General features: G+C 41.9%; 1 long non-coding RNA gene across 3 annotated transcripts in view; it reads left to right on the forward strand.

Moving 5' to 3' along the window:
- Window positions 1-1,711: 1,711 nt before the first annotated feature.
- Window positions 1,712-13,029, forward strand: part of LOC142099774 (uncharacterized) — a 119,521-nt gene continuing 108,203 nt past the window's right edge. For 2 of the 3 annotated variants that reach the window (XR_012678606.1, XR_012678605.1), the window contains exon 1: window positions 1,712-1,780. This is a non-coding gene — a long non-coding RNA (uncharacterized LOC142099774). The remainder of the gene's footprint in view (window positions 1,781-13,029) is intronic. The other variant, XR_012678607.1, reaches the window with a different exon arrangement.

A 13,029-nucleotide genomic window follows, 5' to 3' on the forward strand; every position in this document is an offset into this window, starting at 1 on the left:
ATCTATTATATTTCAGACACAACAGAATATTTGAAATATTTAGTTTAAAACCTCTGGTTTTCCCAAACAACCTGCACTTTCATGGTTATCAACGCTAGGTACCTCTTCAGCCAAAGTAAGCACAATTAGCTTATTAGATTTCACTGCAGGGGGAGCTACCGATGATTAGTTGGTAGGGTCAGATCTGATGGGCAGCAGGTGCAGGGATAAATAACACGGGGGGTATTTTGTAGGCCTGCTCAGCACTCTTAATTGTATACAATGTTAAAGTTGCACTTTCAATATTGAACAAAAGCCACCAGAATTCACTATAGGCCATAGTTGGCTGAAGTTCACCAAATAAACAGATTCATTCTTTAGCACTGTAACCAAGAACATCATTAATGTAGGTTTTGGTTAGGAGATGACACATGAGAGCAGCAGCACATCATTATGGAGACAATTGCTCAGGGGGCATTAATGAGCACTGTCTTAGCATAGGGGAGTGGGGGCATTTTTGGGGCTGTATGGTGGCCATGGAACTCCAGTTGGCACTGACACTGTATATAATGCTTTATAACATGTTGGACAGTTGGGTCTAGTTTGCACAGTATGTGCTTTTTTCACCACCAGAACTGATTATATACTTTTTTTTTGCAGAACTCAAATCAGATATCCTTTTTTATATAGCACGGTGGCTCAGTGGTTAGCACTTCTGCGCCTCAGCGCTGGGGTCATGAGTTCAATTCCCAACCATGGCCTTATCTGTGAGGAGTTTGTATGTTCTCCCTGTGTTTGCGTGGGTTTCCTCCGGGTGCTCCGGTTTCCTCCCACACTCCAAAAACATACTAGTAGGTTAATTCGCTGCTATCAAAATTGACCCTAGTCTCTCTCTGTCTGCCTGTGTGTGTATATTTGGGACTTTAGACTGTAAGCTCCAATGGGGCAGGGAATTCTCTGTACAGCGCTGCAGAATCAGTGGCGCTATATAAATAATGATGAATGCACGCATGGTGAGTATACCATTTATCTGCACATTAAAAAAATGTCTGTCTACGCAGATCAAGTACATTCTTTTGCACATTACCATGCAAGGCACAAATTATTTTTGCAACTCATAACGTGAATATATGTCCTAGTGGTTCAACTAGTTTATTGGGAACATCCATGATCTCACATAAGATCTATCCTTATTCTGTAGGCTTTGTAAGTTACTATTTATAGTAGAGGAGCAAACTATATATTAGGATGAAATTATTATTATCATATATATTTATTAGGCACCAGAGGATGAAATACACCAAACATGACAAGATAGGGATTACAGTGCTCCAAGGTCCATTATCATACATGACATGCTAAGTTAGACTCGCAGGCTGTGCAGCTTAGTATCCCTTGAAATATTAAATTATTAAGTTTTACCAGTATGCAGTATACCTAATACAGGGATATCTGAACCCTTCAATTTACTTTTGGTTTCAAATGTTTCTAACATCTTACTGACTGACAGGAAAATATTATAAATACCACATAAAAATGCTTATTATCTTATATCTTTTTACTCTGATCTCACCTAGAATTTAGTTTCACCATTCACCTCAGAAGGCTGAAAGCTCTGACGCAGATGGATTGAACACCTCTGCCCGGAGGTTCATGGGAGATGTAGTTCTGCAGCCGGATTACATTATAACGCAGGAAGAGAATAAACTACAATTCCCAAAAGGCTTTGCGGTGAGACCATCCCGGCACACCCTTGAGGTTCGAGAAGGTGCTCTGTGTGTGGAAACTTTGAGGGTTTAAGGTAAGTGATCATCTCAGGAACAAACCTTTCAAAATTCTTCAAACTGCACAAGCTAGTTATGTGTTTAAGTGATAAACAGCCCTTTCAGTAGTTCTTACCCTTTTTCCTACAAAAGTGGTATGACCCAGGCTACATTTACCTTTAGGTCTAATGGAGAGACTGGTCGACGACATTACGTATGGGAGGGGTGCAATAGGTTTTCTGCTCTTATCTGCCCAGTGATTAAGTGCCGTGAAACTATAATATATTTCTCTCTCCTTTGACATTGGGTACGTTTATAAAGGTGTCCTGTCGTGCGAAAATATTTTAAATTGTTGCAAAAAAAAAGAGACATGTTCTCAGAAAATTGTCTTCATTAAGGTGCAGGTCACAAAAAATAAGTTACAAATATGTCTCATGTGACAATTACATTTAGTAACCTTAAGCACAGCTTGTGTGGCAGTCTTCATGACCAGATGAACACTTTTATTGTGTTTTAAACTACATACCCGTTGCTGTTTGAATTATAATGCATGTAAATGGATGGGACACTAAAGGGTATTTTTTGCTAAACTGCAGATTTGAAAAAGTGGAGATGTTGCCCATAGCAACCAATCAGATTCTAGTTATCATTTAGTACATTCTACAGCAGGCCTGTCCAACCTGCGGCCCTCCAGGTGTTGTGAAACTACAAGCCCCAGCATGCTTTGCCAGTAGACAACCTGTTGATAGCTGGAAGGGCATGCTGGGACTTGTAGTTTCACAGCATCTGGAGGGCCGCAGGTTGGACAGGCCTGTTCTACAGAATGACAGCTAGAATCTGATTGGTTGCCATAGGCAACGTCTTCACTTTTTCAAACCCGCAGTTCAGTAAATCTACCCCTAAATGTCATTGATCCAAGTCAGTTTATACCCCCTTGCATTGCATTAACGTTTTTTAATGCCACTATATGTTATATTTCTGTGCATTTGCTGTTTTCAAGGTATTTGAATCTGTGCAATGATATTAAATGTGTATGCGTATTTTCTAGGGTATTTACTTACATTAAAATCATGTCAAACACCAGTGAGTATCTACCCTGAAGGCTGTGTGACGTTTCCATGTATGCGTTGTAAGTTTTGCAGTTATGTTATTGTATGCCTATGACCTCAGCATGTAAACGCTTGTTCCAGAGGGAAGATCAGGATATTGAAAATGTCACAGGGTAGTTGGTTAATATGGTGCAAAAGGAAAAATCAATAGAACGCTTCTATATAGTGAACCTTCTTGCATGTGTACCTTAATATGTTTGGGTGGGGTACAAATTTACGGAGGTGATAAAAACGACAGGCGGTAGGGCGAAAAAAAATAAACAAAACTAACTTGCCCGACTCGTAATAAATGCTGACTGAGCTTAAGAATCACAAAACAAGTCCCCGTCAGGGTGCTAAGAAATCACGATCAGCAGTAATAACAGCAGCCTGTTGTGAAGTCAATTTAAATTGCGACTTATATATATCAGTATTTTTAAAGCGGCAATGCCGGGTTCCTAAGCCTATTCACTAAGCCTAAGTGTAAGAGTTAGCTCCAATGAGAAGCGGCATTGCCGCTTTAAAATTGCTGATATAGAGGTCGCAATTTAAAATGATATCAAAACAGGCTGCCGTTCTTGCTGTTGATCGGTGTTTCTTAGCATACTGTCGGGAACTTGTTTTGTCATTCTTAAGCTGTCAGCATTCATTAGGAGTCGGTCAAGTGAGTTTAGTTTGTTTTTTTTGTTCGTGGTACTCACTGTTGGTGTTATCAGCACCATTAAAGTGACTACCACTGATATGTTTATATATGTAATTCTGTTATATAAAACAAGAAATTCTAGTTTAAATGGTACATAATTATTTCATGGCTTATAACTGCTCCTCTTTGCAACCCAGATCTGGGTGATGTATATGAATAAACTCATCAATCGCCATCGGTGCGCCCCCTTAAAGCTGCACTGCCACCTAAATTGGTGAACAGATTACAATGTTTGCGGGACGGGAGTGTGAGCAGGAGTACCAATACAAGTGGCAATGTCCGTGATTGCAGCTTCTCATTGGTCCTCCCACTGGCTGCGCAGGTCTGCCCCTAGTGTCCAGGTTTGGAACAAACCCTTCCTAGGTGGTAGTGCAGCTTTAATTGAATGCAATAGCATCCACTGTGTGTTTATGTGAATGTTGTGTACCTCTGTATATCATCATCATCATTTATATAGCACCACCAATTCCGCAGCGCTGTACAGAAAACTCACTCACATCAGACCCTGTCCCATTGGGGCTTACAGTCTAAATTCCCTAACACACACACACACAGACAGACACACAAACTAGGGTCAATTTTGATAGCAGCCAATTAACCTACTAGTATGTTTTTGGAGTGTGGGAGGAAACCGGAGCACCCGGAGGAAACCCACGCAAACACGGGGAGAACATACAAACTCCTCACAGATAAGGCCATGGTTTGGAATTTAACTCATGACCCCAGTGCTGTAAGGCAGAAGTGCTAACCACTACGCCACCGTGCTGCCCATATATAAAGTATATAAAGTGAATTTATACATGAAACCAAATGTGATCGAAATGCATTGTTTTCTAGCAATCTTAAGTGTATCTCTGGCAATTTGAAATGTTGGTGCATATGCTAATTAACTTTTAAAATATAAGTGTTCTCATGGGTATTTTTTGCAAGGAGAGGCCAGATTTTTAATCCTGGATGACTACAGCTCATGGTTTTTCAGAAGCCGTTCATGTAACACTCACCTGACGAAGGTTTTCTTCAAAGTATAGTCAGGGCTCCTGCCTGACTATTGCCTTGGTCATCAGTGGTTAGGGGTTGCCTAAAACACTGGATAAATTGCATAATGTTGTCACGCAGCCTGCAACTTCGTTAAGCCGGGTACACACTACATGGTTTTCGTCCAATAATCGGCTCAATCAGCCGACATACGACCACTCGTTCAAAAGTCGGGTCAGTGTGTGCAGTGAAACGATGGTCGAAAGTCTGCCCAAATGGACAATTATCGCCTCATTTGGTTGGTCGTACCGTTTAATATTTTCGTTCCAATCTCGTTTCCGTTGTGTAGTGTGTATAAACTTCCGAACGATCCAAAACAGTGAGTACGAAACAGTCATTGTCGTGAGCAATTACAGTCATTGCTCACGACAACATGGCTGTAAAAAGTCGCTAAAGGGACGTCCACTCTTCCCTTTATCGTCCTAAACAAGGCTAGTGTGTATGCAGTCCATGGACCGAGCGATCGGACCATCGATCGCATGTAAAATCGATCGCCATAAAAAGTTGGTGGAAAATTCTGTAGTGTGTACCTAGCTTTAGTGTTAAGCAGTCGTCCGCAAGTGTGGCGCTTGGCTATGATGTCACAGTCAGGCGCCACTTTCCCAGTCTGAGAATCAGAGGATGACCCCCCCCCTGCTAAGGTATGAAGAAGTGGACAGGATTCCCCTGAACATTGCGACTGAGCATTTTTTCCGGTACTACGGTACCGCAACATCGCGGATTTCTCCTCGGACCCCTGTGGGTGGGGTGGCAAAGAGAAAACCGCGGTAATGCAGAGTGCCTTTGTGATAACTCTGCGTTTAATTGAATTCCCCCCCCCCTTTATCTTCCTTTAGGTACAGTCATTAATCAGTAATCTAATCATTGTACGTTAATAAGTAATCTAAACGGCAGGATTCTAAAGTAAAGATTCCCAGTAAAAACAAGTGTCCTGGTAAAATTGGGGTATGTATCAGACCAAGTCACCCCCTCCCCCCCCCCCCCAACCTAATTGTAAATCCTTGTGTACAGCCATTTACCCATGAAAGGGTTAAATCACCCAGCAAAATAATTTGCAATAAATTAGCAAAAAGTTAATGTAACTGAGATAACATAAGCCAAATGGCATCTTAGTTTGCTTTCCCAAACACTTGGAGCCAAGAAAAACAGTTTTCAGACATTAAGGAGAAATGAAAGGACCAGCAATATTTTGTGCTTCACGAAAAGAGTTTATTTTACAAAATCTATTGGTAGGGTGGCCTGCACACCCCCAGGCCTGCACATCCGCCATAGTATAGGTTTCCAAACTCTGCAGACGGCAGATAATTTGATGTTACACTGTTCTGCTTTTTTGAATGGTTTATGTTATGTGTCACCTTTTTTTCTGATAGCTTTGGGCAGAAGAGCTACAAATTACACGGGAGTTTAGTGATCATTTGTTTAACCAAACTACTGCCAAAGGCGAACTTGCTAAATTACGCACCCTTCTTGCTGGAGACGGATTAGCAGGCTGGTTGTAGAACAATGCATCACCTTTGTTCTGCACTGTAACTTTGTTTTGTTTTTTTAGGTATTATAAAACTTGAATTCCTTTAGAAAATTAACAATGATCCTTAAGGATACAGCTGTTAAGTTACTGTAAATAACCTGTCATGTACAGCAGGGTTTGTGCTGTGTTGTCCATCTCAGTAATAGGTCATCATCATCATTTATTTATATAGCGCAACTGATTTCGCAGTGCCACTGACTCACATCAGTCCCTGCCCCATTGGAGCTTACAGTCTAACATACATAGAGAGAGAGAGAGAGACTACGGTCAATTTTGTTAGCAGCCAATTAACCTACCAGTATGTTTTTGGGGTGTGGGAGAAAACTGGAGCACCCGGAGGAAACCTACGCAAACACGGGGAGAACATACAAACTCCACACAGATAAGGCCCTGGTCGGGAATTGAACTCATGACCCCAGTGCTGTTAGGCAGAAGTGCTAACCACTGAGCCACCGTGCTGCCAATAGGTGGAAACAAACTTCGAACATAATTTACTATATTGGAAATCTGCAGTACTTTGTGCCAAAATGCACACACATCTCTTGTACTTACGCTGGACACACGCGCTGTAGTGTCGTAGCGGATACCGAGCAACTGGCTTTAAAATTAGCCCAATGGCAGATAATAAACCGATCTATATAAAGTGGATCTTTATCAGGTATGTTGGTAAAGAGGAAGATTACCGCTATTGATCTCTGTGTACAGTCGTCTTCTGTCCACGCTAACGGGTTCCTTTGGAAGCCAAAGAGATTTATGTGCTGATCGTGCGCAAATGGACAGATCTCGGCAGTCAGGCCAAGTGGCGGGACCGATTCGATTGTGTGGTCAAGGGTGAGGATTAAAACACACACACACACACCAGTGTACTAATAGTAACAATGTCCACTATTGTATATAATAGGGTGATAAGTGAAAAGAGGTGGTGTGCACAAAAACGCACACACTTGCGCTTCCAGAAAGGTAAGACGAGCCTATTGCACTTTTTTGTACCGTCTTTACATCCATACTCCGTAAACAATGGTCTTGGCCACTTGCGTGAGTCTGATTGTTCAAATGTTTTCTTCGGTGCATTCGATTATGAGAATCAGCTGATACAGCAATTTAATATTTTTATTTGTTTTTTCGATTGCAGCAATGCTTACTGAAGTTCTACAAATCACTAGCCTTTTCATGTAAGTACATCTTTACTGCAGATCTGTAATCTCTCCTTCTGAAGCTCTGGCTATTAATAGAGGCAACGTGAGGCTCAGGTGATGTCTCAAGCAGTTTTTGTTTTGGATGGGAGCCACAAATTATGGGGAGTTAATTAAAGATGTTCATTTTCTTTCTGCAAAAGCCGGACTTCATGGTTTCTACCTTGCTATAGTGATGGAAGTGACTCTATTTTTGTCTTCTATCACATTGACAGAAATGTCTGTGTTCATTTATCTTGGGGACTAAGGAGGCGCCATATCGGTTGCCACCTCGGGCAGCGGAATGGCGAGCTGCGCTGGGCGGCTGACACTCTAAAGCACTTTACTGCAAAGTAGTCTGTTTCACAAACTCGCTCTCCACAGAATACAGCAGGAGACAGCTTGTCGTCTAGTAAAACTTAAGAAATTTCTGGCACCCTCGCAAGCCCTGTGTCCATCGCTCGTAGACGTCTCAACCACCGTTCAAGACTATGACAGCTCTAAGTTCAGTCCTGGTGGGATAAAAGCTGCTCACGCTAATGGAATGTTCAAAAAACAAGTTTATTTTCCACCAAATTAATAGTAGCTCTCAACATACGGAGCCACGCAAGACCTGTCAGAAAACTGGAGACCACACGCTTAGCACGCTGCAGGCACAGTTTAAATGTACATGAAATGTAGGAGCAATGAGACATGACAGCCAGTGGGTTGATCTCTAGTAATGAAATGCCCTAGGTGACAAAACCGCAAATAGCAGCTTTTTCGGTAACCCTCTCCCTGCTAGAGAGACAAACCAGTGATTACTTTCAGATGTGTTGTTTCAGTGATAGTGCCGATAAAGTTGCAGCTGCTTTGAAGCTGACGGTAAAACGAAGATTTCATCGTTTAAACCCTAATCTTCAAAAACTGACATTGGCGCAAATCTATTTATGAGTGACGGATGTGGACAGGGCCGTAACTAGGGCTGTGCGAGTGGGGCCACCGCCCAGGGGGCGCAATATGAATGTTTTAGGCTCATTTGGTTAAAATTGAGGTCTAGGGCAGTGATGGCTAACCTGTGACACGCCAGGTGTTGTGAAACTACAATCCCCAGCATGCTTTGCCAGTAGATAACTAGTTGATAGCTGGCAGAGCATGCTGGGACTTGTAGTTTCACAACACCTGGAGTGTCACAGGTTAGCCATCACTGGTCTAGGGGGAATGGCAGTTTTGCTTCTCGCCCCAGGCGCTTAAATTTTAAGTTACGGCTCTGTTGTTGTGTTCTGTTATTTTGTGTCCTGGCTTCAGTATTAGTATTTACTGCAAAATAAAAATTAAATTGGAAGAAGTAGCTGAAATCAGCCAGGGACTGGGCCTCAAATTCCCGGCTCCACAATCTGTTACCCCACATTTATAGTCACTGCCCCCATGCACACACAGCGTACTTTAATTTGTTCATACGTTTCTATAGTATAATAAAGATATAAGCTAGGGCTGAAGGGGGAAGGAAACTTAAAAAAACCTTTCAAACCATTCCCCAGTTTCATCTAGTAGAGCTCTTGGTAACCCCTGTCTGAAGAAGGGGAATTTCTAGCAGTGCTGGGCTAGAATCTAACACAGAAGCTGGCTGTAGATCTGCGTCTCCGTCCTCTCAGCACCTGTGTTAGATACTTACACGGTATTGCTTGGATTTGCGCTGCTCCCTGTTGCCAAAGTAGAGCGAAGAAAGTTTCAGCATTGCCGGGAGTGATGTCTACAAAATAATGGAAGGTCCTCACGTGAGACTCCCCCACATTGGTCTGAAGCTAGTGGGGGCTTATTGAAATTGTTCTTTTGTTAATTAATTATTTTTAATTCCGTGAGCAATACAAATGCCATGATCGTTAAATTATATATAAACTGCAGAGATAAAGCAACGGAAGCCATACAGGATGGTCATCGTTACTAAGCCAACCATAGATGGCCCAGACTATATTATACTCCCATTTAGTGTATGTGTATGTGTGTATATATATATATATATATATATATTTAATTTTATTATTATTATTATTATATATAATATACCCATTGCACCCCAGTAACGGTGTTGAGAGTTGTATTGTTGTTTGTTTTACTGTATTGTATTGTTATACCGTGTACTGTCTTTTTGTTTTCACTCTGTGCGACCTCGTGACGCCCTAAGGTTAATAATACTAAACATGTAGCAATTTCATTGGTAGATCTGGTTGTGTGGGCCCAGGAATATATTCTGGCCCAGTCAGAACTGTATCGGATGAGATGTGACTACATCGGCCAATGTGTGTGGCTATTGAACAATAGTAAGCGCTATGCCGTTGCTGTTAGTTCAGACTGCCCATTGAACTGTCAGCGCTGTCCAATGTGGTCATCCATGTGTGTGGCTAAATTGAAAAGCAATCTGGTCCTTGCTCCATGATATGCTACCGTACGGTTATTGTATCTTTATCTGGATGGTCCTTTACAGTTATTTACTATTTTATTTTTGCTATCATCATGATTCAGCAACCAATAGCAAAGTTTGCATTTGGCTACTGAAAATCCCAGGTATTCCAGTGATAAGTTGTTAAAGTGGACAAGTCACCCGAGTGGGGGGGGGAGGGTTGAGGTTTAATATATTTATAGGGGGGGGGATTCATATCCCTCCGAAGTGGCGCAGCGATGAACCTATTAACGTTATTACGGTGAATTTAACCCGGCTTTCTGCTGCGAGCAATCAGCCGGGGTCGAAACTTCTGTACTAAGGGTATTTAAGCGCACTATTACCGTAATAACGGTATTTAAGCGCACTATTGCCATAATAACGGTAGTAGTGTGCAGGAAAAAGTAATGCAGCCAATTGAATTCCCCCCACAGATTACTGTTTTTATGGTAGATGGTATAAAATGTTTATTTTAGATGGCTCATTTGAGAGACTCTGCTTTGCCTCTGTCTGTTCAGGTTATTAGCATGCAAGTCAAGCAGGCGGAACGGAGTCTCTCCCTACTGTTTGTTTCCATGGTTACATATGTTGCTAATGAAAGTTGGCTATTTACAGACTGAATAGCAGCAACAACATGTTTCTGAGTGTTCAACAGGCGATTTCAGGCAGAAGCCCTATTTCAAGTCTTAGGAGTTGTATTAGTCCGTTGTAGTTCCCAGCATGAGGATTATAATGTGTGTTTCTCTTTATTTCCCATCCCCATACAGTAATTATAATGTAGGCTATAAATGTTAATCATTTATAGAAAAATGGCAAACATAATTAAGATTGTCAGGATACTCTGCAGCCATTGCACTGTATTAAAAAGATAAGCCGTTATTTCTCAGTTTGTCTACAGAAAAGTCTTCATTTTTCAAGGCATGCTACCTTAATGAGAAGGGTTAATGTCAAGTTGTCTGCTTTATTCAGTAGCCTGGAGTTTGAGTGAAACTGTATCCCACACTTAGTCTGCATGTCTCTAACGCCTTGTCATTCCTTCCCAGGGTAGGAAACCTTCCCTGTGACCCATTTGATGTTTGCAACTGTAGCAATGTCATTCAAATCCTGAAAAAAGCCTTTGTGCCTCGGTCCTGTATGAGTCCCTGCACAGCAGCTCTGCGATATACAGTCTGCAGATTCTGACCCCGTTTACCAGTTGTGAGTGGAAAGCCATGAAGGGGTAGTAACGAGCACATTGTTCATATAGACAGAGAGGGGATCACGTGCAACTTGGGCATGTGAGACTGTCAACGCGTAACAACTTAGTCCAAAATGTCATCGACTTCGCCTTACAAACGTGTCCTCGTGTTTTGACTAGTCCCCAAGTTACGCTGTGCAAAATCCTCTTTGATAACCTCACACACCGCCATTCGCATACGATATCCGTCAAAGTGCGCGGTTTTACGAAGAAAGATGGCGGCATTTGCGGAGGAGCAGATATTTCCATAGGAGAAGGGGAGGAATTAGGCGGAGGAAAATCATGCTTTGCAAAGTACATAGAAGAAGCGCCGCTGTCCTAAGCTCTGCGGAGCAGTGACGCAACGTTATTTTGTTTTGCAGGGATTATTGACGGGGGGAGCGGGATGGAAAGGGCACAGTCTTAGGGACATTCAGCTAGTTTTCATTCTGCAAAAAGAGTTGAATTTTTCACCATCTCAGAACTGCAAAACTCTCATTCCGGTAGTTGTAACGGGACGTGTCTGTGCAGTCCTTTTTTGGAGCAGTGAGTTTCTGGGTGCAGTCAGAGAAATTAAAACATATTTGTACACACACAGAAGTGCTACATGTAATAAATACTCAATGTCCCTTCACTCCCGATATTAATTTGAACCATGAAGTCCTGTATATTGAGCAGTACATTAGGAGAAAAAATAGACATGTTTTGTTTAATGAACGGGGCTGGGTGTAAAGTGATAGAAAGTGGGACTTTTGCACAGTTCTCCTCTCCAGGTCACTCTGTCTCTTTGCACATCTACGAGAACATTCAGTTTCTGGAGTTATCTCCCAAAAGAGAGAGCGTGCACCTAGAACTGGGCCGGGCAGACCATACAGACACATCAATGCAAAATTAGTGTTTTGCAGTTCGTATCCAGTGCACGTTGTAACCGGGGTCCATTGTTTTATCGTTGGGACACAACAAGCCGTGTGTGTTCTGTGTATTAGTTGCAATTGTATCCACAGAGCAGTTCTGTATCATCTCCAAGGGTATTGAAAATACTTTGTGCCTAGATAATATAAAGACATGTGCAAATCAGTTACAGTTATCAGAAGGTGGGAAACCTTAACCCATTCTGAAGCCAGAACACGACTTATACTGATATTATTGATATAAACTTCAATGGCGATTGTACTATTGTACCTGTATCATTCACAATGACTGACACACTCTTCATTTTTATCTTTTAGTAAATATCATGTTTAGACGGGGAGATCGTATAAAGTGATACTTTAGTTTTATAATTTATTTCAAACAGTAGACACTGAACCTGTGCTCCTGTCATATAATGACATGATATAACTGGAAGACATTGACCCTTGATGTCAGCGAAGACTGTCCAATTCCGTGGACTTTTCCCTTTTATCGTGCTGCTTGTTGCATTAGAGTGTAAGCTCTTGGGGGCCGGACACAGCCGTGTCCCCGTTGTTCCCTAAACGACAGCTGGTTGAATGTAAGAATGCCCGAGTGTTATCACGGACGACACACTGCTGCACAATTCGTATGGTAGCATTACATGAAACAGACATGCCGCAGGAAAGAAACTTCTCATTAGAAGTGAACTTCAAAAATGAAAATAATTACATCCTTTTTATGATGGCGTTTGTGTGTAAAGTGCGTGCTTGGAAAGTAGGTGAAGAGTGTCGCCATTCAGGAGGAGGCTGCCTGCTACCCGCAGCTAATTGCAGACCTTTTGATCCAAAAATTCTTACCTTGGGCACATTTTACAATTGGAAGCACGACAGAGCGGACTGGGTATAAAGAGGGACATTAACACTGAGCAGGCTGGCAGCTACTTCTTATTCCAGGGTTATGGGTACTTGTGCCAAATGTAAAGGGGGAGGATTATTGGCACATTGGTATGTCAACCAGGTCCATCTAGTCCTTTTCGCTTCCATCTGCAACATGACAGTATCGTGTGTATAGGTTTTATTTTGTTGTTGTTTTTTTAACTATCGTTTGTCTCTGTTAAGAATTAAATGGATTCATAGTGTACGGGCTTGGGATGTGTGCAGAGGACAAGGCCATGCATGTATAGAGGTGGTCATCCACGTTATATTGACACCTATTCATGACATGGAATAATA

This window comes from Mixophyes fleayi, chromosome 8 (genome assembly GCF_038048845.1).
Source record: "Mixophyes fleayi isolate aMixFle1 chromosome 8, aMixFle1.hap1, whole genome shotgun sequence".
NCBI classification, from domain to species: Eukaryota; Metazoa; Chordata; class Amphibia; order Anura; family Limnodynastidae; genus Mixophyes; species Mixophyes fleayi.